This window comes from Pseudoliparis swirei, chromosome 13 (assembly GCF_029220125.1).
Source record: "Pseudoliparis swirei isolate HS2019 ecotype Mariana Trench chromosome 13, NWPU_hadal_v1, whole genome shotgun sequence".
Lineage (NCBI taxonomy): Eukaryota > Metazoa > Chordata > Actinopteri > Perciformes > Liparidae > Pseudoliparis > Pseudoliparis swirei.
This window is the reverse complement of record NC_079400.1, coordinates 11,575,484-11,600,251: the sequence shown is the minus strand read 5'-3', so window position 1 is coordinate 11,600,251 and position 24,768 is coordinate 11,575,484.

Below are 24,768 nucleotides of genomic sequence, written 5' to 3'. Positions count from 1 at the left end.
TCTAACTCTCGTCCAGTGTTTTTCCACTTTACACATAACATTTATGCACAATACACTACTAGGCTATGCTAAGCTAGAATATATATTCTTTACAAATCCCTCTTTTCACATCCGCTGGATGTGAACCCTTACTCCGGGAATATTTACTTCCCTCTTTATGCCAGATCTTGTCATGGCCTGGCCTCCCTGAGTGGCTATGTGTCCTGGTCTCCTCGTCCTGTCTTAGCTCTGCCATTTGACGTGAATGAGTCTCCTGAAATATGATCTCTCGTTACCTAGATTAAGGTCCCATAAGACCTGTAAGCTCGTAGTGAAAACTTTTATGCCTTGCTATGAACGGTGGCTTTGGGCAGATACCTATTTCTCGGGAGAGTCTCTCTCTGTTAGGGATGGGAATAGGGGCGTGGTTTCTGTCATGTGGTACCCCGACCCACCCTCTTAGATCTTCCATCCTAGGGAAGTCAGTAGGTCTGTGTGCGTTAAATCTGTAATGTGCAGGTGTAAAAGGAAAGCGGTGAAATTGAGAGTGGTTAGGTGGGGGGGGGGGGGCCTCGCCCCCTAACGGCTTGATGGGTAGCAGGTTGGCATCCTGATAACCAGTTGACGATCCGGTCCCCGCTGCACCTTATCTGCTTCAACCCTGGCTGGGTCGGCGTCATCTGCTTCATCCTGGTACTCGTCTGCGACCTGTGGGTCTGGTCTCCTCTGCAACTCGTCTGCTTCAACCCGATCTGGGTCTGGAAGTCCTTCTGGTCCTTCTGGTCCTTCTGGTCCCTCTGGTCCTCTGCTCCTCTGCTCCTCTTCAGCGTCTCCTCCGGCTGTCGATGGGGTCTTTATCCGGTGGTCTTGAACTTGATTTCATCTGGATCGTCCTGGTCAGGCTTGTTGTTCTTCTTCCACTGGTGTCGCATGGGCCCTGGTTCCGACATGACTCCCATGGGCAGCATCGTGGGTGGTAGAGCGTGCTCTTCATTGGCTCCCGGCTCCTCTGCTTCCTCAGCCTTCCAGCATCGAGATATCTGTTGATGAGACCCCGCTATCTCTAATCCCCAGAGTCTTAGACTCAAAATCTGCCAATCCTCACTCAAAGGTGAGTCCAGCCTTTAACACCTAGTGATTAGTTCAAAGTTCTGCTAGAACAATGGAGGGGTCAAATGTCACTAACCCACGGTCAAAACGTCACTTCCGTCAAGTCGCTAACCAAGTATTTTCAAAATAAGAGTTTCGTCTTTGTTATTGTCCGCATTAAAATCATTTTCACAATAAAAGTCACTTCACGTAATTCAACTGGCTTCGTCAATCTATAATATTAACATACAGTCGCTCTCATGCAACATACATTAAAAACAATATTCTCCCTAATCTTTTCTATTATAATGTCTTTTTTGGCAGGTTCTTCTCTAAACCTCACATGACTAATCCTACGATAATGGCAAGAGTCAGTCCCATGACTATTAGAACAGTTTGTCTGACTTCCAGCTGTTCCTATAGTGGTTTGCGGGGGGGACCTTCTAGCTGGGCTATCAGGCTCCCCGAAACACCTACGGAACGACCTCTGTGGCATCAGCATCTTTAGATCCGATCGTGTTTCTGTCAATGTCCTTGTTGGACAGGTGGCTGGGGCACAATGTGTCAGGTGGTGTCAAGGTGCCTCTGCCTTACCCTTGACCTGGACCATGTGTGAAGTAACCTCCTTCACTTCGTACAGACCAGTCCACCTAGGCTCAGTCCACTTCCTCTTGTGAACCCTGACCCTGACCCAGTCACCTACTTTTACTTTGGTTGGCTCTGCTGCCTCCTGATCGATCGTCTGGGCTCGAACAACCTGGTTTGAGAGAGCTTTGGTGAGAGAGAAACTAGAGCTGTTATGTATTCTGACATTTCAATTTTGCAGACATCCAGAGGTGGCATATGACCTCCATCTCTGGGTGGCTCTGGCATACTTCTTCCTGTTAACAACTCACTTGGTGACGTCTTCCCCCCTGGTAATGATCTCATGGTCATCAATACCAGTGGAAGCGCCTTCGCACATTATCCTTTTAATTATTTGATTGGCTCTCTCGACCAATCCTTGAGACTGAGGGTGATATACAGACCCAAACTTGTAGGTTATGCCCAGTGCATATCAACTTTCCCCAGCAGTTTGTTGTTACATTACATTACATTACATGTCATTTAGCAGACGCTTTTATCCAAAGCGACTTACAATAAGTGCATTTCAACCTAGAGTACAAACTAAGAACAACAAGAATACAGGAAGTAACATTTCCTCAACATAGTCGAACTACAAAAGTACCATAAGTAAGTGCTATCTAAGTGCCACTGAAGTGCTAATCTGTGTTTTAATCCAGATAGTCGGAAAAGGTGTGTTTTCAGTCTCCGACGGAAGATGTAGAGACTTTCTGCTGTCCTGATGTCAGTGGGGAGCCTGTTCCACCACTGAGGAGCCAGGACAGCAAACAGTCTGGATTTCAGTGATTAGCTCGAGGTGCAGTAGTCACAAGTCGATTGGCTGTTGCAGAGGAGGCGAACGTGCCGGGTGTACGTGACCATATCCCGGATGTAGACGGGCCCGATCCGTCTAGGAGCACGATGCGCCAGGACCAGTGTTTTGAAGCGGATGCGAGCAGCCACCGTAACCAGTGGAGAGAGCGGAGGAGGCGGAGTGGTGTGGGTGAATTTCGGAGGCTGAAGACCAGTCGAGCTGCTGCATTCTGGATGAGCTGCAGGGGTCGGATGGCCTTAGCAGGTAGACCAGCCAGGAGGGAGTTGCAGTAGTCGAGGCGTGAAATGACCAGAGCCTGGATCAGAACCTGCGCGGACATCTGAGTAAGAAGAGGACGTATTCTCCTGATGTTGTGCAGCATGTACCTACAGGAACGCTGCGTCGTCGCAGCGATGTTGGCCGTCAGGGAGAGTTGACTGTCGAGTGTCACCCGAGGTTCCTGGCAGTCGGGGTAGGGGCCAACACAGAGCTGTTGAAGGTGATAGTCAGGTCGTGGGTGGGGAGCCTTTCCCTGGAAGGAATAGTAGCTCAGTCTTGTCAGGGTTGATCTTCAGGTGGTGAGCAGACATCCACTGAGAGATGTCAGTCAGACAGGCAGAGATTCGTGCCGCCACCTGTGTTTCGGACGGTGGAAACGAAGATCAGTTGGGTGTCATCAGCATAGCTATGGTAGGAGGAGCCATGCGAACGAATGACAGAGCCGAGAGAATCTGTGTACAGAGGGAAGAGGAGGGACCCAGGACGGAGCCTTGAGGAACCCCAGTAGTGAGAGGACAAGGATCAGACACAGATCCTCTCCAAGTTACCCGTAGGTGCGGTCTTTAAGGTAGGAAGAGAAAGAGCGAGTGCAGTGCCTGAGATCCCCAGGTCCTGAAGAGAAGAGATCAGGATCTGGTGGTTCACGGTGTCAAATGCTGCAGAAAGGTCGAGAAGGATAAGGACAGAGGAGAGAGGCTGCTCTAGCAGTGTGAAGCTGCTCAGAGACAGCAAGGAGGGCCGTCTCTGTCCAGTGGCCGGCCTTGAATCCAGACTGGTGAGGTCAAGAAGGTTGTTACTGTGGAGATAGGAGGACACTTGGCTCAAGATAGCTCGCTCCAGAGTTTTGGAGAGAAAGGAAGAAGAGAGACGGTCTGTAGTTGCTGACTTCAGACGGTCGAGCGTGGGTTTCTTCAGGAGAGGGTTGACTCTCGCCTCCTTCAGAGAGTTAGGAAACAGCCAGTTGAGAGGGAGCTGATAATAAGATGGGAGAGGAAGGACAGAACGTCAGGAGCACTAGCCTGGAGAATGGGAGACGGACGGGCTCAAGGGCGCAGGTGGTCGGTCGGGCGGAGGTCACCAAGCTAAGAACTGTATTGGGAGACAAGGGGTGAAAGAGGAAGAGGGATGAAGAAGTTAGTGTTGGTGAGGTGATAGAAGATGGATTTGTAAAGGAGGAGCGTATGTCGTCTATCTTTTTTGTAAAGTAGTCGACAAAGTGGCTCGGCAAAGGTGGAAGGAGGAGGGGACAGGGGGATCAAGGAGGTTGGAAAAGATAGAGAAGAGTTTTTGGAGTTAGAGAAGGAAGACTGAATTTTGGTCAGGTAGAACGAGCTTTTGGCTGCAGAGATAGAGGAAGAGAAGGAGAGGAGAGAGATTGATAGAAGAGCAAGTCTTCCGCTTCGATTTGCGCCATTTTCTTTCCGCCGCCTTAGGGTGGCTCTCTCGTGGCGCACCGACCGAGTCCGACAACCACGGAGCCGAGGATTTCCGAACCGGTCGTGTCTTAAAAGGACAAAGAGAATCAAGAGATGAAGACAGGGAAGAGAGGAGAGAGTGTCTGCGGCAGAGTTAGGATGCATGGAGAAGCAGTCAGTTGAGGGAGAGCAGATAGGACAGAGGAGGCCAGAGAGGAGGGGCAGAGGGTGCGAATGTTGCGGCGTACAGGTGCAGAGTCTGTAGATATGGGTGGGTTGTCAGTACCAGAGAGCGAGAGAGTAAGAGATGAAGAAGTGGTCAGAGACATGGAGAGGAGTCACAGTGAGGTTAGAGGTAGAGCAGTTTCTTGTGAAAATGTAGTCAAGGTGGTTGCCGGCTTTGTGAGTAGGAGGAGGGACTGAGTGAGAGGTTAAAGGAAGACAGTAAGAGTAAGATCACATGACTTCTCTGTCTGGATGTTAAAGTCACCCAGAAGGATGAGCGGGGGCCGTGTTCCGCGAGTTCGATAGGGAGGACGTCTAGCTCGTCCAAGAAATCTCCCAAAGAACCAGGGGACGGTGAGAACAACAATGTGAAGTTGAACCGGATGAGTAACGGTCACCGCATGAAACTCAAAAGTCAGTGGGATAAAGAGTGGAAGCGGTAGGGACAGAAACACCATGTGGGTGAGATGAGTAAACCTGTACCTCCACCCCGACCAGAGGGTCTGGGTGTGTGGCTAAAGGAGAAGGCAGAGGAGAGAGCAGCCGGGGTAGGCGTGTTGTCTGCTGTGATCCAGGTCTCAGTGAGAGCCAGGAAGTCAGCGACTGCTCCACAGCAAAGCCAGAGATGAAGTCGGCCTTGCGGCTGACTGACAGTTCCAGAGGCCTCCCGTGACAAGGTGCTGGGTGTGAGTAGAACGGGTAGGAAGGATAACAGAGGAGGGTTCCGTACATGAATGAGCGAGTCCTATAGTAACTACAGTAGAGATACGCACAGGTATGGAAAAGACACACATATTAAAAAATGGGAAATACTCAGCCACCCCGAAGACTCCAACGGAAGACTCCTATGTCTTTGTCCTCGAGTCTTGACTCCAACGGAAGACTCCTATGTCTTTGTCCTCGAGTCTTCGTCCGATGAGTCACGCTGGCCTTTACAGCTGACGAAAACCCCACCAGTTATGAGCCCAAGTTAGTGCCAATTACCTCCAGCCGTTGACACCGCCCCTTGGCTTTTGGTATTCAAATGACACTCAATAGAAACCAGGTGACGATCGCGTCCAATCAGTGAAGATTCAGGTGTCGGAACACAGGACACACCTCTCTACCAAAACAACTCCTTAAAACAGGACAGACTAACAATCTAGCAGCTTTAGACAACAAATACAACAGTAACTTTAGCAGATAAAACTAGTTTAAAGAAGATACTTAGCAGGATCCAAGTAGTCAGTAGTCTCGCCTCACAGGTAGAAAATGCACACTGCAGACTTGGCCCGGAGATCTTTTTAAAGACACTCAGCCAGCGCGTTGACACCGTCCCTTGGCTTTTGGTACACAAATGACATTAAAGAGAAACCAGGTGACGATCGCCCTTCCAATCAGTGAAGATTCAGGTGTCGGAACACAGGACACACCTCTCTACCAAAACAACTCCTTAAAACAGGACAGACTAACAATCTAGCAGCTTTAGACAACAAATACAACAGTAACTTTAGCAGATAAAACTAGTTTAAAGAAGATACTTAGCAGGATCCAAGTAGTCAGTAGTCTCGCCTCACAGGTAGAAAATGCACACTGCAGACTTGGCCCCGGGAGATCTTTTTAAAGACACTCAGCCAGCCGCGTTGACACCGCCCCTTGGCTTTTGGTATTAAAATGACACTCAATAGAAACCAGGTGACGATCGCTCGTCCAATCAGTGAAGATTCAGGTGTCGGAACACAGGACACACCTCTCTACCAAAACAACTCCTTAAAACAGGACAGACTAACAATCTAGCAGCTTTAGACAACAAATACAACAGTAACTTTAGCAGATAAAACTAGTTTAAAGAAGATACTTAGCAGGATCCAAGTAGTCAGTAGTCTCGCCTCACAGGTAGAAAATGCCTGTGTCGGACCTGATGCGTCTTGTAACTCTATACCTTGAGTGTGTGCCTGTGTGCACTATATGGGATGTGATCAAACACTAGCAAGTTATGTGTACAGGAGTGGCGGCTCTTCTTCGAATCTGTCGACGTTGAACCCCATCTACTATCACCACAACTATGGAAGGAACACAAATAATATTACATCTTTTCATTTATCAAGCATATTTATGATTTCAAAAAATTATTTTTTATGGTTCTCTGGGGTCACTGATTCTAAACCTGCTGCTATCTGATCTATTAGTCTGTACTTGTCTGGCCCTCCTCTTAATAGTCTGGCGTCAATATATGATTCTCTGGGGTCACTGATTCTAAACCTACTGATATCTGATCTATTAGTCTGTAATTGTCTGGCCCTCCTCTGTATCGTCTGGCGTCAATATAGATTGTTGTGTGCTTATATCCCTCTTTTGAAATAGGATGGAATTCCTAAATCCGTCCTTTTCAATAATAATAATAGTCTTAATAAACAGTCAACCTCTAGAAGAAGAGAGAAATAAAATAAAAATGCATGCGTCTGTCAAATCAATGCAGGAGAACCATGTCTTGTCTGAACTCACAGCGTCATCATTGTGCTTGGGTTAGGAATGTCATAATAAGTCGGCCTAATTAGTAAAGAACGGGTTACAAATTTATTTATTGGCCCCAAACCAAGGCCCAATTTCCAGGTTTAGGAAATTAATTAATTAATGTATTCCAAGGAGCCCTCGTCCTCTCCAGTACACCTGCTTATAACAACCGTTCTATGATAAAAAAAAAATCTAGTCTGTTCCATCCTTAAGGGATGCTGGTGACGATTAAATTGGAATCATATGCGGTTTTAACTCTATCTCTACGGGAGCCATCGGAATCAGTCACACATCAGTTCACCCTTCAGTCCTAAAAGTGTCTGAAAAATAAGTTAAGCATGTTGTCAGTGTCCCCATGATCAGTGTTCTCTCTACTATGTGTGTGTCTAAGCATGTGTCTCAGCATGTGTCTCTAATATTAACTGGACCTCCGATGTGTGTGCAGTTCTGTACATGTTCTCAAATGTGGAGTAATGCAAGTGTTAATTTTGTGTGTGCACCCAGTCCGTAGCCTCAACCTCTGCTTTCACCATTGTTCTTCTCTGTGCCTCCACTCTGGACCAACACTGTGATGTGGAGCTGCAGTGTCAACGACTGCATACAATCTGCAGCTCTGGTGTTCATTCAACAGCCGCTGCTACTCCTTGCTTCTCTGCATAGATCTCCATGCCTCCACAGTTGGGTTTTCATGAACCTCAATCTCGTGTTGCAGGCCTTCCCTCAGGATCTCAGATCTCATCTTGTATCAAGGTGTAGTTAAGGGCACAATGTCTTTGGTCCCCTGGTGGCGAGTAGGGATGCAGGACTTTGAACCAAAGTCTCCACTGCTGGCTGTTGTCATGCAGAGGTGTGATGTCATCATCATCTACCCTGCCTCACCAGACCCTTTGCTTCCTGTTCAGTGTCTCTTTAGTCTCCAGTTGAATCATTGGGTGACTAGTGGGCGTGGCACATTTCTGTTCAGTGAGTACAGTTCGCTGTCAGCTGTTGGATCTGGGCACGCCTAATTGTGTGTCTCTGGTCCGGGCCTGGTGCCGTGGATCACTGTTGCCTTGTGGCTGTGGCTATGTGTTGGGTGCTTGTTATGGCGGGGTTGACATTATGGGAGCACTGAAGCGGTCCTGACTGAGACTGCTAACCCTGTGGTGGATAAGGACAAAAATTAGCCCAATGTCCAGCCTGACTATAATTAAAAATTTATTAATACTCGTCTAAAGCCTCCGTTGCCCCAGTTGTTACCCCTCTTACTCCTGAACGGGCTTCTTTTATGCAAATTCTCTCTCTGTTGTGGGCCCCATTCATGGGCTGCTGACCCGCCTGTTGCGGGACATAAGGTTTGAGGGAACTAAGCTTGAAGCGGTGCAAACGTGGCTTGCTGTGACTGTTGATAGATCAGTGCTTATGGATTTGGAGGAGGGGCTGGATACGGACTATACAGGACTTAAGGTCCATGTAGTTGTGCTGCAGTCTGCTGCACCGTGGCTTGTGCCATTTACTTCTGCTTTGGTCAAGTCATCTTTTCCCTGCTCTTGTTTATTTGTATCTATATGGCGTCTGACCTGAGCTTCCCAGTCATAGAAGTTCATGTACTTTAGTCCTATCCCTTTCAGTTCGGTCTGTATGGTCACAGTCACTGATGATTCTATTGATAACCTAAAAACTGTTCAGTCATGCTATATTCAAGGAAATCTTTCCCTAGTTTGTCGTTCTACAACTCTCTGATTCTACCTAAATAAGCTGCTCCTCCCTCACCATCAAATGGTGGCATCATCATTATCTTAGAAACATCAACCTTTTTCTCAGTTTTTTCTTTCATTCTTTTTATCTGAACTGCTAAGAGAGATGCCTTGTGGCTGGGAAAAACTGCAGTTATGCTTGAAAGGGGTCAAATCTTTAAGAGAGACTGAGGAAAAATTATAATAAAAATATAAAATAGACTATATAATAAAATAATAAAGAGGATCAATTTAAAACTGAATAACCTACAACCTTTGAATTAGAAGTCTCTACCGACTGAGCTAGCCGGGCAACTGATTAGTTAATTTAAAGAAAAATTAAAATTTGGCAAAACAATGCATTTCTTTAAAACATCATTTCAAAAAGTAAAAGATGGTCGCACACTCTACTAATTAATAGTTATCTTCAAAAGGAATTCTTCCGTCACTGTTCTTGCTCTGTTCTGCTCTCAACTTGGCTTGCTCTGGGTGCCTGCAGTGGAGAACGGCGCGCGCAGCTAAATGGGGAAGGGGGGCTACTCTGTTGTGTGAAGGCGCGTGCCCTCCGCGGGGCCGTGCAGCCGCGCTCTGCTTGTCCCCCCTCCTTTCTGCTCTTGTATTTTTGCGTGTTAAGCGGAGTTACCTCTTTGTTTCTCAGTATCCTCCTCAATCTCAAACTCGTACCTGCTCTTAAACGTAGTACATAATCGCCATACAATGTGTTCTTTACTCGGCAACGTGCCTTTCAGAACAATAAATCCTCATTTATCACTCGTGCAATTCAACAGACCAGAGCTTGCGTTGACACCGTGAGGTTTCGACTTTGCTCTGTTGATTCCACTTTGACAACATTTATTCACCTTGACAACATTTATTCACCACCGGTATTCAACATTCATTCACAGTTTTATGCATACACATGTGTTTAATTTCTATGCGCCCACACTTCTGGGTCGTCTTCCAGCCTTGTGGCCGGCCTCAGTAAGTTTGAGGACTTCTATGCGGCCCACACTTCTGGGTCGTCTTCCAGCCTTGTGGCCGGCCTCAGTAAGTTTGAGGACTCACTATGCGGCCCACACTTCTGGGTCGTCTTCCAGCTTTAACCGCTGGCCTCCTGTTGAGGACTCCTAATGCGGGTTCTGTTCGAACTCGGCTTCCAGCTTAATCAAACTGGCCTCCTGTTGAGGACTCCTAATGCGGGTTCTGTTCATCGAACTCGGCTTCCAGCTTAATCAAACTGGCCTCCTGTTGGGGACTTTTTATGCCAGGCTGTATCGTGATTTTCCTTTTTACGCTTTATCTTATCATTTAAATGAATTCAAAAATTTGGCAGTTCCAATACTCACATCCAATACTCCTGATCAAATTTAGAGTGTTCAATTTGACTGATTTGAAATAAACGGGTTCAGTCTTACCTTATTTGTAAACCGCGGTTTGATCAGTTTTTCGGAGCGGGCCTTGGAATCAGTGGACCGTCTGGGATCTCAGGTGCTGTCCTCCGCAGGTCTCTGGACCGGTTTTCACAACCATCGCTCTGCTACCATTTGTTGGAGTTGGACAGCGACACACCACCTGGACGACGCTCACTGGAAGAAAATAGCGGTAGACTTCTACGTTACATTTATTAGCGTTTTATTCAGAAATCAGGATACAAGTAGACATCATGCATGGACCCCCCTTCTCAGCTGGGACCAGTGGCCCCAGCACTGGAGAGAAGACGCCGGTTCGGAGTGTTCGGCCATTTTAGATAGCCGATCGGACCAGTTTTGATTGGTCAGGAGATAAGGGGTGGGGTTTTCTCATTGGCCCTTGGTCCTCTGCTTCCGCCGTTGTCGCTCCTTCATTGGTTCTTCTCGTCTGCCAATGAGTGCATATGTTGTGAAAAAGAGTGTGGGAAGAAAGATGGAATTCACATGTAGCTTCCTTTGTCTGAGCTGGGGAGTTTCCTAAAATAATCTTATCTCTTCCGAGGTGGGATGCGCTGGAGGTCATTTGTCAAAAGGAGCCCTTCACGTGTGTGTGTGTGTGGGTCGGAGAAAGGCCATGTGTGTGTGTGTGTGTGTGTGTGTGTGAGAGAGAGGGCTGTGGTTGAATCCGGATATTAAATTGTCAAAGCTGGACCTTTCCTTATCTTATCTGCACTCAGTAGTTGTCTCTGTGGCTCTCCTGTTCATGTGAGTTGCTTTGTTCTATTCAAATCTAGGGTGAGCGTTGGTGCATAAAGTTCTTTCGTGTGTCACTGTTATCTTCTTTGATCAGTTCAGGCGCCGGAATGCCCTGCTGATGTTTCTAACTCTCGTCCAGTGTTTTTCCACTTTACACATAACATTTATGCACAATACACTACTAGGCTATGCTAAGCTAGAATATATATTCTTTACAGAAGTAGAGGTCTTCAACCAAGGCGTCAATGCACCTCACAGATGCACTGCATATGTTTTCTAGCTTCAGCAGAAGCAAGGCAATTCTTTTCAGAACTAGGTCTGATGCACATTCGGGATCACTATCTAAACTAGTTCCCTCATCAGCACTGGCCTCTTGTAAATCAGAGAGGTCGGCTGTCTGGTTATATTGTCTTTCATACACAGCTTGCTTAAAATCACTCAAACAATAGGGTTGGTGTCTTCTGCTTTTGTGTTTCAGAAATGTATTGTAAATATTTGTCTGAAACCTGCACCCTTCAAATACACAAAAGACAGTTTCATGGACTTTCAGATGATTTCCAATATGCTGAAAGAAGTCCTTCTCAGTAGACCAACTATCATCACAAACTAAACACTTAAAAGTGGAGATGATATTTGGCTGTAGACTTTCCTTAGTGCCATGGTACCTGGACAAATGTGTGCGAAGGGCACTCTGAGTTTTGAATGTGCAAGGGCAACCATCATAGAGACATGGCTGAGATTGCGCATGACCAAATGTTGAGTGCAGTAGTCTGTAATGCTTTAGTACAGTGGTCACCAACCTTTTTGAGCCCAAGATCCCTGACCTCCACCTTCATGACCGGCAAGATCTACCTTTGAGGCGTTGAGAGAAAACGACTGTCCAGACTGGACTTACAACTTTTTATTTGGCCTAATTGTCATTTTGGTCCAGCGTTCAAATTGATGTGACCAGGTACACAGAATTTAAGTGTAATATAACAAGTAAGATATTTGTTAACCGCACACAATATGAACAAGAAAAAACACATTTGCAATGAGCAGCTGGATGAACTACCAATATAAATGTTGTATTCATTTACATTACAGCACAACGCTGACAACATGATCAGTCAGTGCAACTCATGTAAGTTCAGCTCTCATCATAATGCCATCAAGCCATGTGACTCCAGTCAATGTGATGCATGTGACTGAACTCTGTCTGTGAGCTTGTAGTTAGTTCATAAGCACAGACAGCCAGTCTGAGGCCGTCTGTCAGCTGTCTGTCAGTAATCCAGCTCCTGGTCTTTGATTTGGTGATTTTCTCAACTTCACTGACGAGTTTTTCGGGGCAAAATTGGTATTCATGAAACTTTTCTCATCTGGGATTGGTTCTGAAATCTGAACTCAGACCGTTGGTGATTACGTTCACATCAGCTCTACAGACATCCTCAGATTTAAATAATTTTCATAATAATAAATATGAGAATCACCATTTGTGATTCCTGCATCTGTCCCTTTTCAAATAATAGAATAAATGTAATTGCAATCACTTTCAAGTAAACCAGATTGCTCTATCAGACAAGAAAAAAAAGCTAAATGTTGAGCTTTTGTTTTGAAGGACAACAGCAGAAAAGCCCAACTCACGGAGGTAAGACCTGGCAAGTCGCCAAGAATCTCGGCTGTCGCGCATGCGCAGGCGTAACCTGTTAATGCCGTAACGTAAACATGTACATTAAGGTACAGGCATTTCAACATTTATTTATTGATGACTTAGTTTTATGTCGGTGTACTTTGAGCTTGTGTAATATGTGAAGTTATCAAGGTCTTTCTGCATTCCCCCCTGCGTCCCACCTGTAGTGGTACGTTCCCCTCTTTCAGGGCGCACAGCTGACAACACGGCTGTGTAAGCGAACCCGTTTTCAGGTGTTCATGAATCAGGCGGAGATCTTTTCTGACCTCAATCTTCCAGTCAGAAAGAAAACATTTCAGAAGACACCTCAGAAAATGTTCGAAAACAAGGAACAATGTGTTTCTGAATTAATTTTCATTTTATTTTGGAGATCGACAGGGAACGTCTCCGAGATCGACCGGTCGATCGCGATCGACGGGTTGGCGACCACTGCTTTAGTAGGTTCCCTTTTATAGCAGACAAAGACTTGCAGATCTTACACTGCCATCCCATAGGAAAAAACCTAAAGTAATAAGAAAAGAAAAAAGTTAAAACAAAATAAACTATTATTAACTTGTACAGAGTATAACTTTACAAACAGTAACCGACTGCAATAATAGTGCTAATAATTACATAATGTACAGTGACATGTAAAACTTGAGGACCTTTGATTTTAGTGTTGGTTCTTTGTTTGGGGGGAGATTTCACCCTGTTATAATAGTAGGGGGAACACTGGAGTTGATACGCGTGTCTTCTTGTCTGATCAATACGCAACTGTGAGGTGCGCGAATGGACCGAGCGGACAGCTGCTGATCACTCACTCAACAGCCCGACCTGTACGAATAGACGGTGCACGCGCCAAGAAATTTTTTGGGAGCACAGAAGACCCATTTTAACCCAGGAAAAACTCTGGAATGTTCATAATAAGAGCACGACACGTAAAGCATATTATCAGACGTCTTGTCAGACAAAGTTAAAAAAAAGAAGGCCAGTCAGCCCTGAAGTCCCCAATTTGAGCCTAGCACTCCGCACTTATGAAAAAGAAACTATTTTTAATTAATATGCCAAATGCTACACATCAAATTAAACAGCGGAACCTGGGCCACAAGAATATATAATATTGACATGCCCCAAACACTACATTAATTACGAATTATCACATTTCATCTCGCATATTTCTAAGCAGGTCGGCGTTTTTCGGTTGCTAACGCTACGTAGCATTTCGCTACAAACTCAATCGACACGTGTAAAGAAAGCAGAGTCTGGGGATTCGGGAGATAAACGCGCCGCCCGGACAAATGTGGCGTCTATCGCAGCCACACGCGTCCGTACGTTGACCTTTCATGGGATTCAGTCGCGCGAAAAAATAGTTTTGCTTTTGGTGTGAACGCACGTTTAGGGCTGGAGAAGTTTTAAAAACGTGTCGGCCCACCCCTCGCGACACAAATTCAGACAGGCTTTTCGGAGGTTAATGAACAAAGTGCCGTAGTATTCTGTGCAGAGCCACAGTAAATTTATGTACACACTTAATGGAATGAAAAACATGAAAAACATTGCAAACAGGACATTTTCATGAAATTATTAAAACAACCCGGGCGCTCCGGACAGAACGTAACATGTGGACATGTCCGGGCAAAAGAGCACGTTTGGTCACCCTCAGATATAGGCTAAATTAAACTTAATATACTACCACAAAACAATGTTCAACCGCTGGAACAACATAGATATAAAGTGTTGTTATTAAAGCCTCTTACCTTGAGCAGATGGCAATCGATGGCGGATGTGGCAGACATCAACGTTGGCGTGACGCAAATCCCTTGGGCGGAAGTGGTGGGTGGGCGGGAAGTGTACCGGGTTTAAAACCAAAGAGTTTCCATTGAGTGGAATTTATTAATTTTTCGACATTGTTGACTTTACTGATAAAATATGATTAAATTCTACTCAGTGATTTTGGGCTGATATTATTCAAACAAAAATAAGTAAAATGCAAATGATTAATAATTCAAATTTTATTAAATCAACATAATAATATACCAAACTGCACTCAGATATATTTTTTAAGTAAAGGTTACTCATATTTATTTTGTAAATATTAATTGAGCTCAGTCCCACTTTTTTGAGTGCAGGTGAAGGTCCGGGCTCTTGTTCCGGTCCCTTTGTCGCGCAGACCTGCTCTCCGGTGTTTACAGGGGAGGAGACCGTGGGGTACAGGTCGGACGGACCCGAGATCGCGAGCCTTGTTTGTTTGTTTAAACTTCTTGCCATTAAATATTGTTAAACTTAATTCACCGCATCCAGATCCTGATTTCCATCATCGGTGAAGTGTCCAGTATCAGAACCCTTTATACTACTTTGCCTCAGGTTAACCTTTTTGTTTGTGCTCTAAAGTCATGTCAGAGTTGAATGGAGGGATCTCTGACTCCACTGCACACTAGGCCAGTTTCTAGAGGCTATAGTTTCTAAAAGTCCTTGAGCCCTCTCGGTACAACAGCATGGACATTTCAACTAATAATGACTTCTCTCTTCAGACAGTCAGCACGGGGCACTAACTCATCCTGACCTGGCAGCTCTCAGGTCTGCTCAGTGAAAACATTTGGCTCCACTGAAAAATGACACTTCATGTGCAACCTTGCTATAGCATTGATGAACTGGAGGAACTTCCAGTAGTTGTATTAATTTGAGGCCCCTTGTATTTAGTGTGACCTCCATGAATGTTTAGCTTTGCATTTAAAAACCATGCCTCTATATTCATGTGCAAATCAACTCAACTCATGACCTGTGATGGTCGATTTAAATACACCTTCAGAACTAGGAAGATGATAATTTGTTATTTTCACAATTTATATAGTCCTCCAATTGAAGACGCTCTTATTGTATGAGTTATTGGAAATTAATATGCTATAGTGGAGACAGAATAGATTTGGGGGGGGGGGGGGTCAATTAAGATGGCTATTTTTAACCATAGAGATCTGTCCAACTGCGGTCTAAAATAGATCATGTCGCTGTCACACCCCCACAAAGACGATGATGATTCAGTGTGAGAGAGCGAGAGTGAGGGATGGAAACCTGATCCATGTCCCATAACGCCGCGGATAAGTGGATCTTCCGTGGATCTGCAGGGGGTTGAAGACTCGTGTGTGTGTGAAGGATCAACACCACATGCGCCAACATATACGCTATTTTGGGTATGCTGAGACGTAGGGAAATGGTTGCCGCTGATAGCTGAAGAATGGAAAAGCAAACAAGAGATCTCAGCAGGGTTCTGTTGCCAGTCTTCCGGCAACAGAACTCGTTCCCGAAGTCACACTGAATGAATCAGTGTTGCGAAACAAACATCTGAGGAAGAAGTTGTTTTTTGACCAAGGTCTGACAACCTAAGTTGACTTTTACATTGACACCAAGCAGGGTTTTGCAGAACTGTTCAATTAACAATGCTCTTGTTTGGCGATAGCTCATTGATTTGGACATAAATCTGGACAATGCAGAAGGCTGTCTTTGTTCACGTCGATCTTAAAAGCACAGGGAGGGACGGTTAGTCCCATCACAAGACATGCTTAACATTCAGTATAAACAAGGGGTGAATGATATTTGCTTTGTGGTTCTCTATTGTTTGTACGACTCAGAACATTTGCTGAATCTGTCGGGTGTAGCTAATAAGGTAAACACAATGGAATACATATTTGTGTGGGGTAAATGGGTCTCTGTAGCTGCCAGGTCTCCTCCATTGACACCAAATTAACCAAAACAATAGCTCCAACTAAATATGAGTATTTATCCTACTTTTCTCGAGACTACATGTAATTCGCATGATTCTTCTTCTTTGGCTCTCTTTTTCTCTCCTTGTTTTATACTTGAGACTCTCTCCTCATCGGAACTAAAACCATGGACCGATCAACTGATCATCTGATCAACTGGTCTCTCGGGGAACCTGCGTTGCAGCTGGTTACACGATGGAACTATGATTACAGGATTTGAATAGTAGGTGCGCAAATTGGATGTAGCTGAAGTGAGAACCTCTCTCTGTTGTGGCCTGGGAGGACGACATACCAGACCACACACAAACTTTCAATATACTGATTTGCGCTGTGGCTGGCGCTGTGAGGCTGGCGCCCAATGGATGGGCTTAGATCACCCTGTTGTTGGATTACTTCCTACTAAGTCATGTCTAAAATAGTCGGGGTTGGTGTTTTCGCCTTATGCTGTAATCTTTCATCTACCCTTTCTTGCAATTTCGATGCTTTTGTACCTGTACTCTGGCAAACGACAAATAAATTCAATCAATCAATCAATCAATCAATTAAACAGCAATAGGCAGTGATTCATTCAGATGCCGTTGTACCTCTTTTAACTATAAACTCAGTTGATTCCATTGTCTTCCTCCACCCTGCAACCATTTTGGGCACAACTTATTGCCACCAACTTTCAATCAAAGTAAGTTCTTCGTGCTTCGGTTTGACAGCCGAGTCCCAGGCAGAGATGATGATGTTGAAATGTATCCACATCACCTGCTCAGCAGGAGAGGGGCTCCATAAATAGACCTTACACAATAAAAACATTTGAAGCATGGTAATACAAATAAGCTCCATCACCCTAAACAAACAAGATGGCGACCGTTGCTAATGCTTCCAAATGTCAGGATTCAAATCAAACGGGTGGCACCGTGGTCACTGGGTCCACTTCTTATAATTGTCCAGATTTTGGCTGTCGCCATCCATCACTGGGTTTCTACTTTCTACTGCTGTTGTGGTTGATGTGAGGGTTGTTAAGAAGCCATTGAAGTGAGTTAGGTGGAGGATCTTGGGGGACTATTGCTTTTGGTCATATCACATTTATTACCAAACTTGTACTTGTGTGATATCTCACAAGACACCTATCAATGATGGAATGTACTAAAACAAAGTGATTATGCTACACAATAAGTGCTATATACTCTGGTACCAGAGTGCCTCATCACGGTGGTGATAAATGAAAGAAGAGATTTGTTTTTTAATTCCTCTACATTCAATAATTGTGTCTATGAAAGACCACAAACCCAATTATTTTTTACTTTAAACCCAAACATTTTCTGCACAAAGCCGTCCACATTAATGTGAATATGACCATATGACAGATTAACTAATCCCTCCATGCAATACTTTTGTTCGTGAAAAAATCCAATTACTTTGGGTGAGCAGAAGTATCCAGTGCCATCCTTCCCATAACTGCCCTTGATCAAAGGGAATGCCAGATCGACTGCTTTTGATATAATTACTGCTCAGAACAATTGGATGATCAGTGTATGATAATTACTATAATATAATAATGTGCCATTTTTTAAATGTATAATGACTAGTTAAAAACAAGTGTTGTTATTTCTACATGTGTTTGGTGTCTTGCACACTAGTGAAATAGTGCTGAGCTTGTTTGGTTGGAACCAGCCTGGTTATTCATGTTCAACTCTTTGAATAGGTTTTATTACTAGTTTTGTTTGGCTAATAGCACGACTGTTTTACCATTTTGACCGCGTAGATTTGCATTTGCTTTCCCGGTTTAAACGCATAGAGTTGTGCCGCGTCACGCCCGACATGGAACATCTCCAGATTGAGGCCAAAGTGCAAAGAAAGCCTTCATGGAGGAATAAATATAATCCATTAATATAACGTGATTATTCTGAATTTCATTCTGCACGATGGGTTCTTTATAATTATTGTTATTCATTTGTTAATGCTGATACTAAGTGCCCAAATATATTAGAAAAACACCTTGTCTATATCATATTTTAATGATTAAAAAAAAAAAACCACAGACACCATCAATTTATTTCTGTATTTTTTACCAAGCCAGTAGTTAAATTATTGTGCCTTATGTTGATGTGTAATGGCTGCAGTGAGAGGTCTTTTGAATATGGAAAATAAATTGCAGCGACATTTAAAACCCCGTTAATCCCACCTCCATGACGTACTGCAACATGTTGTCATTCTTGCCACAAAGGATACAACAGGCTTTTTGTTTTTTAAATGTTGACATTTAATTTGTCTTGGAAACAGTAATAGTTGATTAGGGTGGAAATCCATTCAGTTAATTAACTTTGATTAAAGTCCTGAATGCAGTCCTCTTTACTTCACTTTACTACACCTTACCCATCATTGTTTTTAAGGTGAAGCATAATGAGGAGTCATTAAGATTTTTCTTGTGTTCACAAGATGAGAAAAACGGACTGAAAAGATTTCATGGTGAATACGAAGAGCATTTAAATAGCTCCAGCAGATCAATAACTTCAACTTCTCATGTGGCAGCCACTCGTTTTTGATCTTTTTTCTCTATTACTCTCAACCTACACAATGATTGTCTCCTTGTTAGATGTCTTAACTTTTCCAATTATAAAGGCATTGGGATTCTTTTGGAACATCGACAGTTCCTCGGCTCCTATTGTTCGTCTCTAAGTCAAGCTATGAGAAATAGAAAATTAGAAAATATAAATGAGAAAATAGTGAGTCAGAGGTGTACATGAAAAGACCAGACAATGTCTTCAGTAGTGTTCAATATCCTCGGCGGCAGATGGCTTGAGGATCTCAGCCTTGAGTCTGTGTGGGTGCTCAGGGTTTGCTTCACTTTATGAACAGAATGTTGCAAAGAAACTGCAAGTGAGCAGAAGACCTGCGAATAGGAGGGGTGAGCCAGTGAATGACTTTATAATAATACAACCAGTTCATAGAGAGGACAATCGAGGATCTACCGAGGTTCATATGAGACGGTATAAAAACGTATTTTCTATTTAAATTGCCATTGCATTTTTAAAAGATTTTTTAAGAATACGTCGACAGACAAAATAAACCGAGTCTGCAGCACCCACACTTCCTGCTCTGATGTTGGCTCAGTTACCAACGCTAGGATTTAATTTAATTTTTCTTTTTACTGCTGTCCTCCCACATGACAGAAGAGAATATGAAGTATAAGCCTGTTTCCTCTACCTTAAAATTACCCGCAAAAGAGCTTTCCATAAAACAAGCTTGTTGCTATTCTCCTCTTTTTTACTCAAATTACAACAAGGTGCATTGACTGGAATCTAAAACGTGGAGTAACCATAGCAACTCAATGTAGGTTTTTTCAGTCCCTTTCTTTGAAAGAAAGAAAGAAGAAATGTACACTTTGGGATATTCTTGTGGGGAAATTCTTCTCTGCGTTTGACCCATCCCTGAGGGGGTTCAGTATCTTGCTCAAGGACACTTCAACGGGGATCAAACCAGCTACCCTGAGGCTACAGGACGACCACTCTCCCCATGAGATACAGACGTTTTCTTCCTCCAATTAAAATGTGAGTGACGGGACAAAGAAGAAACTGTCACCCCTTTTCTTTTTTAGAACAGCAAGTGCTCCACATATTGGAACAAATACACACATACAGATATATCTGCATGCATACACATGCATGATACATAGACAATAATTAAACGGTGCTAAAATAGTACAAACTAAAAAAGGCAAACAGAGAGAACATTGTTTATAAAAGGGCTTACCTTATAAAAATAAAATTTTCAGCAGCCACTGACTCAGCAACCACCGATTCAGCAATTCTGATGGAATGGGGAAGCTTGTTTCAAGGTGTGGGATCTTCAAACCCAGAAGCACTGTCGCCTCTAGCAGTAAAAAAAGGTGTTGATCCGATAATCAGAGAAACCGACAGCTGGATCAGGGCCTCAAGAGTTCAGCTATATATGCAGAAAGAATGTTGAACGCCAACGAAAGGAGGCAAGAATTGGGAGGATTTATTGAAGATGAACAAAAAGGATTGAATAATGCAAGTAAAGAGGGAGCTGGGACCCCCTTGAAGTTTCATGTTCCTGATACTACAGGTTTTAATTTTGCAATATTTATCAACTGAATAAACAAAACCGAACGAGTTGTTCAGGTTTCAAAGTTAAAATATTGGACCAACGTTGACAAAGACTCCTAGAGGCGGTCTTGATTTTGCAGACGAGGGAGCCAATGGAATGACTGCCCTCCCGAGTAAAAGAACCATCGTTGGTCACGAGGACCTCAGTTCGTCATGAAGGCTGGTCAGGTTATTGAGGGGATTAGTTTTAACTGAGAAGTAATGCTCCGTTCCATTGGCATAGCAATGGTGAGATATCAAACCAGAGGAGTTAAGCAGATGGCCCAAAGGTAGCATCTATAATCCGAATAGGGCCAAGAACTGGCCAACTTTGGACCCCACTTAAGAGATGAGCAGAGGATGACGCACAATTGTTAATGTGACCATCGAAGTGTCACACAAGTGTGGAAACTCATTTGATTGCAGCGCCAACGACACCAACCAAGTGCAGTTCTCTACCAATTCCAAGGGCATGATCACTTGTGTCAAATGCAACATCTGCAATGGAGTCATCTCCTTAATGTGCACGCAGACAGTAAGAATGGTGTTGGTTGCTTAAGGCAATTTCAATGCTATGTTTTTGATGGAAGCCATGTTGAAATATATTTTGTCCCTCTACCAGTTGGAGACTCTGGTGAAGGACAACTTTTAAAAAAAGGAAATGAAGGGGAGGTTATGGGCCCACTGTGGCTCAGGACTTTTTGGAGGAGGAGGCGAAAGACACTGGCTGTCTTGAGTTCGTCAGATATGAAGCAAGAGTAAAGAGATTGACTGACGAGAGAAAGCAGGCAGCGGCTGGCAGGACCTCTTCAAACAAATGTAGTTTGTCTCTCCTCTTTTCCAGCCATCTTTTGGGAGTTTTCTTTCCCTCAAGGTCGTCTCATCTCCGTTTGCCCTGTTACAGAGAGACAAGCTCCTCCCTCTTTTTAAATGTTTTAAATATTACAATCTTTTTAAATTTCCACCATCTCTTGATATTTATGAAGCTCCTTCCACCCGACCACTATGGCTGCTTCATATTTTTTTCACCTCAGCGGATGGCAGTAAAGAGACCTGCTGTCTTCTTTTCTCCATCTTCTTCCTGTCCTCTTTGGCCTCTTTGAGCTTCCTGTCTTGGTCTTTGGTGACGGAAAGCTTCCTCAGCACTCAGTCACATTTTTCCAGGACTCCCTCTCCTTCAGGACCGTGATCTTTGCATCCATCTTAATTCGAGGCTCCATCCTTCTTCTCGTGTCCTGCAAAACAGATTGAAAGGCATAAATGAGCGAATGAACAGTTTATGATACTGGGACAATATATTTAAATCTAAATAGAAAACCCTACTTCAAGTCTTAAATAAATAATACTTTATACCTGAGATATTTACCAAGTCAGTAATTCAGTTATTTATGTATTTACTCTCTAAAGGAAAAGGAAGTTGATCGTGTTTTTCGTAGTTGTTGTTGGTTTTGAGAATTCTGATTGGTTTGCATGTCTTTATCCTTCTCGTTACACTGCCGACTGCAGGTTTAGCATAGTTATGATGGCGCCCGGGGGCGTATTTACAGAAACTTTTTTGAAAACGACCTTGTGTGTACGACGTTATTTTTGAAAACGGAGGGGCAGAAATATTCGTTTCTGGAAATACCTGGCTATGTGTAAATGTGGCCTAAGTGTTGCTGGAGCAGAGATCCGTGTTGAGTTCATGAAAACTCAATGTCTTTCTCCACAAAAGTCAAAACAAAGCCTTTAGGAATAACAATGAGGTTGTTCTTTCTTTCTTGTTCTGGGCCTAATGTATCGGACCGAGGTCTCGTGGTTTTTTAAGCGAAAATCAGGATAGATCGGATCAACATAGAGCAGCCTGGCAATACTTGCGGGCAACTGTAAAAAATTAGCTCCCGGCACCAGTCGATGTAGTTGTTCCAGCTTTGGTTATTTGATGGGAGGACCTTCTATGGTGCTGTGCGTGAACGATAAGAGTTGATCAAATGAACTTTTCAATGGTTTTGAAGTTTGGTTTGCTAGTCTACGTTTCTCCACCAACAGCTGACCTTTAATGCAAGCGAAGGGTTAGCGAAGAACCCGCCCTAGACAGGAGATCCAAAGAAAGCCGCATCACGAGTGTTACTTAAATTGCTGAGCCCTGCAGTTTTATTGACGAGCGGCGCCCCACCGGATGGTCGGGGGGCCTGCCGCTTTCGATTCAGTGGACCGCCGTTCATAGAAGACTCAAAGACAGCCATGAAACAGGAAGAAGTAGCCGTCCCCGTTTACACGTTTGCAATACTTGAACCAGAACTAACTGGCCACTGAGTTCTAAAGCGGGATTGGGAACTGCAATCCTGGAACCTATCAGAGTGAACTGGCCACTGAGAGTTCTAAAGCCACACCCATCCTGGAACCTATCTAAATGAACTGGCCACTGAGTCACAGCTTTAAAACTACAATCCTGACACCAAAACTAACTGGCCACTGACTTCTAAAGTGCAGCTTTAGAGCTGCAACCCTGAAACCTATCTAAATGAACTGGCCACAGAGATCTAAAGGCACGGCTTTAGAACTACAATCCTGGAACCTATCGGACTGAACTGGCCACTAAGAGTTCTAAAGCCACAGCTATAGAATTGCAATTCTGGAACCGCTCTATCTTTTAATTAAAGGTTACTTTAGATGATAAGTTTAATAATCTTACTCTAAGTTTTCTTTTCCAAGTTGAAGTGGTCAATAAGGTAAACAGAAATTAGTGAAGCTCACTTTTATTTTTTTAAAGTAACGTCAATGTATAAAGTGCAGAATTAGCTACATTATTTAATGTCATATTTTATAATGTAGTTTTTTTTTTACTTTATAAAATTTGGATCCCTCCTGAGCCCCAACTGCACATTTTAGAGACCTCGCCTAAATTCACTTTACTAAAAACAATTGTTCTGATTTATTTTGTCGAAGTCATACTTTGCAGAAAGTCTGTTCACAAACTGTGTTATTATATGGCTGATTTTAGGCCTTTGCTGTGCATCCTTCCAAGAGATATTCATCCTGAAAGTGCTTTTTCTTTGTCGAACCTGAAACTTATATTTTCATAGAAGTTTCATCTTTATTTACTCTTAACCAGTAACATATATACTAATACATACACATCCAGTTCTGAGAATGTTCTCCTTTGTGGCCCTTTCAGTGCAAATGGCACGGTATCAACGGTGCACGCAGCTGCTTGCAGTCCGTGTTTCTCTCGTGCCACAATGCGCCTCGTCGCGGGATTTGTACTTTCAGAGCTTGTTGTGCAGCTCCATGGAACACTCGAGTGTTGGGAACCTACATCAAGGACATCTTGATCGAAGCGACTGGAGGAGGGGAGAGGACTGGTATTTATTAATGTATTCTCCCAACCTATATCCTTGGTCCTACATCTGACCACAAAGGCTATTGCTGCCCCAAGGCTTTCTCGGTTTGTGTGCACCTGCAAGTTTACTACATACACCTGCTTGCAGTTGCACATGTTAGATATTGTATAATCTGGAGAACTTCTATTTTAGCCTACAAAGTGATTAATTTTTCCCCAATGGATTCATAAGATTTTTTTTCTGCTGGAGTGGTGAGGAAAGCATGTATGGTCCTGAAGTGCTGATCCACGGAGGATCCCTCGGGACGCCTGTTGGCGAGACTGCGCTCAGCAAAGAGAGCTGAAGAGAGCACTCGGCACTCTGTAGCGTAAAGTTCAGGAGGCTTTGCATGATTTAGAATTTAGCTTTCCGTGTCGGCCATTTCTTTTGATCAATCAGCCTGAACACATGCAGTGTAGTTTTCCACATGATCATGGTATATACAATCTGTATAAAATCACATTTATGTCATTAAATTGACAGATTTCAAGTGTTTTTTCACACTTGGACACTTTTTTTCCCTTCAAAAAAACGGAAGAACTCAGATCCCTCTTAAACTAACCACACTGAGTAGCTCTGGCATCAAGCCTGCTTCACCCATCGTAAGAAAGTAGTCCCTTTGGTTTGCTTTAAGAGGACTGAGTTTGATTTGTTTCAGAATAACCAGATGTGAAAGCACTTTTATATGTGGCTTAGCAGTCGATGGAAGCGCATTTTGTCATTGAGTACGATCACAAATACAATTCGAAGAGTCCGTGGAGGTCCTCATGGTGATGAGGTTGGGGTGGTGGATCCCAAATTACCGGTGAAGTCGTTGGTAAATGGCTCTTAAACCAGTAACTTGTAAATGGACTGTACTGGTAATGCGCTTTGCTTGTCTTCCGACACATTTTGTGTTGTGCCCAAGGACACATTAACATGGACTAGCCGGGGATCAAACCACCGTTCCTCTGAATGAAGGAGACCCTGATCTCCCACTGGACCAATGTCTTCATTGATGCAACATTTTCTTGCTCTTTTTTTTTGCATCCTCGAGAGAAGAGCTATTGAGTTTCCTCTGAGAAACCACTCTGATCTCAAGTTTGATATTAATAGAGAGCAGATTGTATTCAGAGCACATTCCATGAAT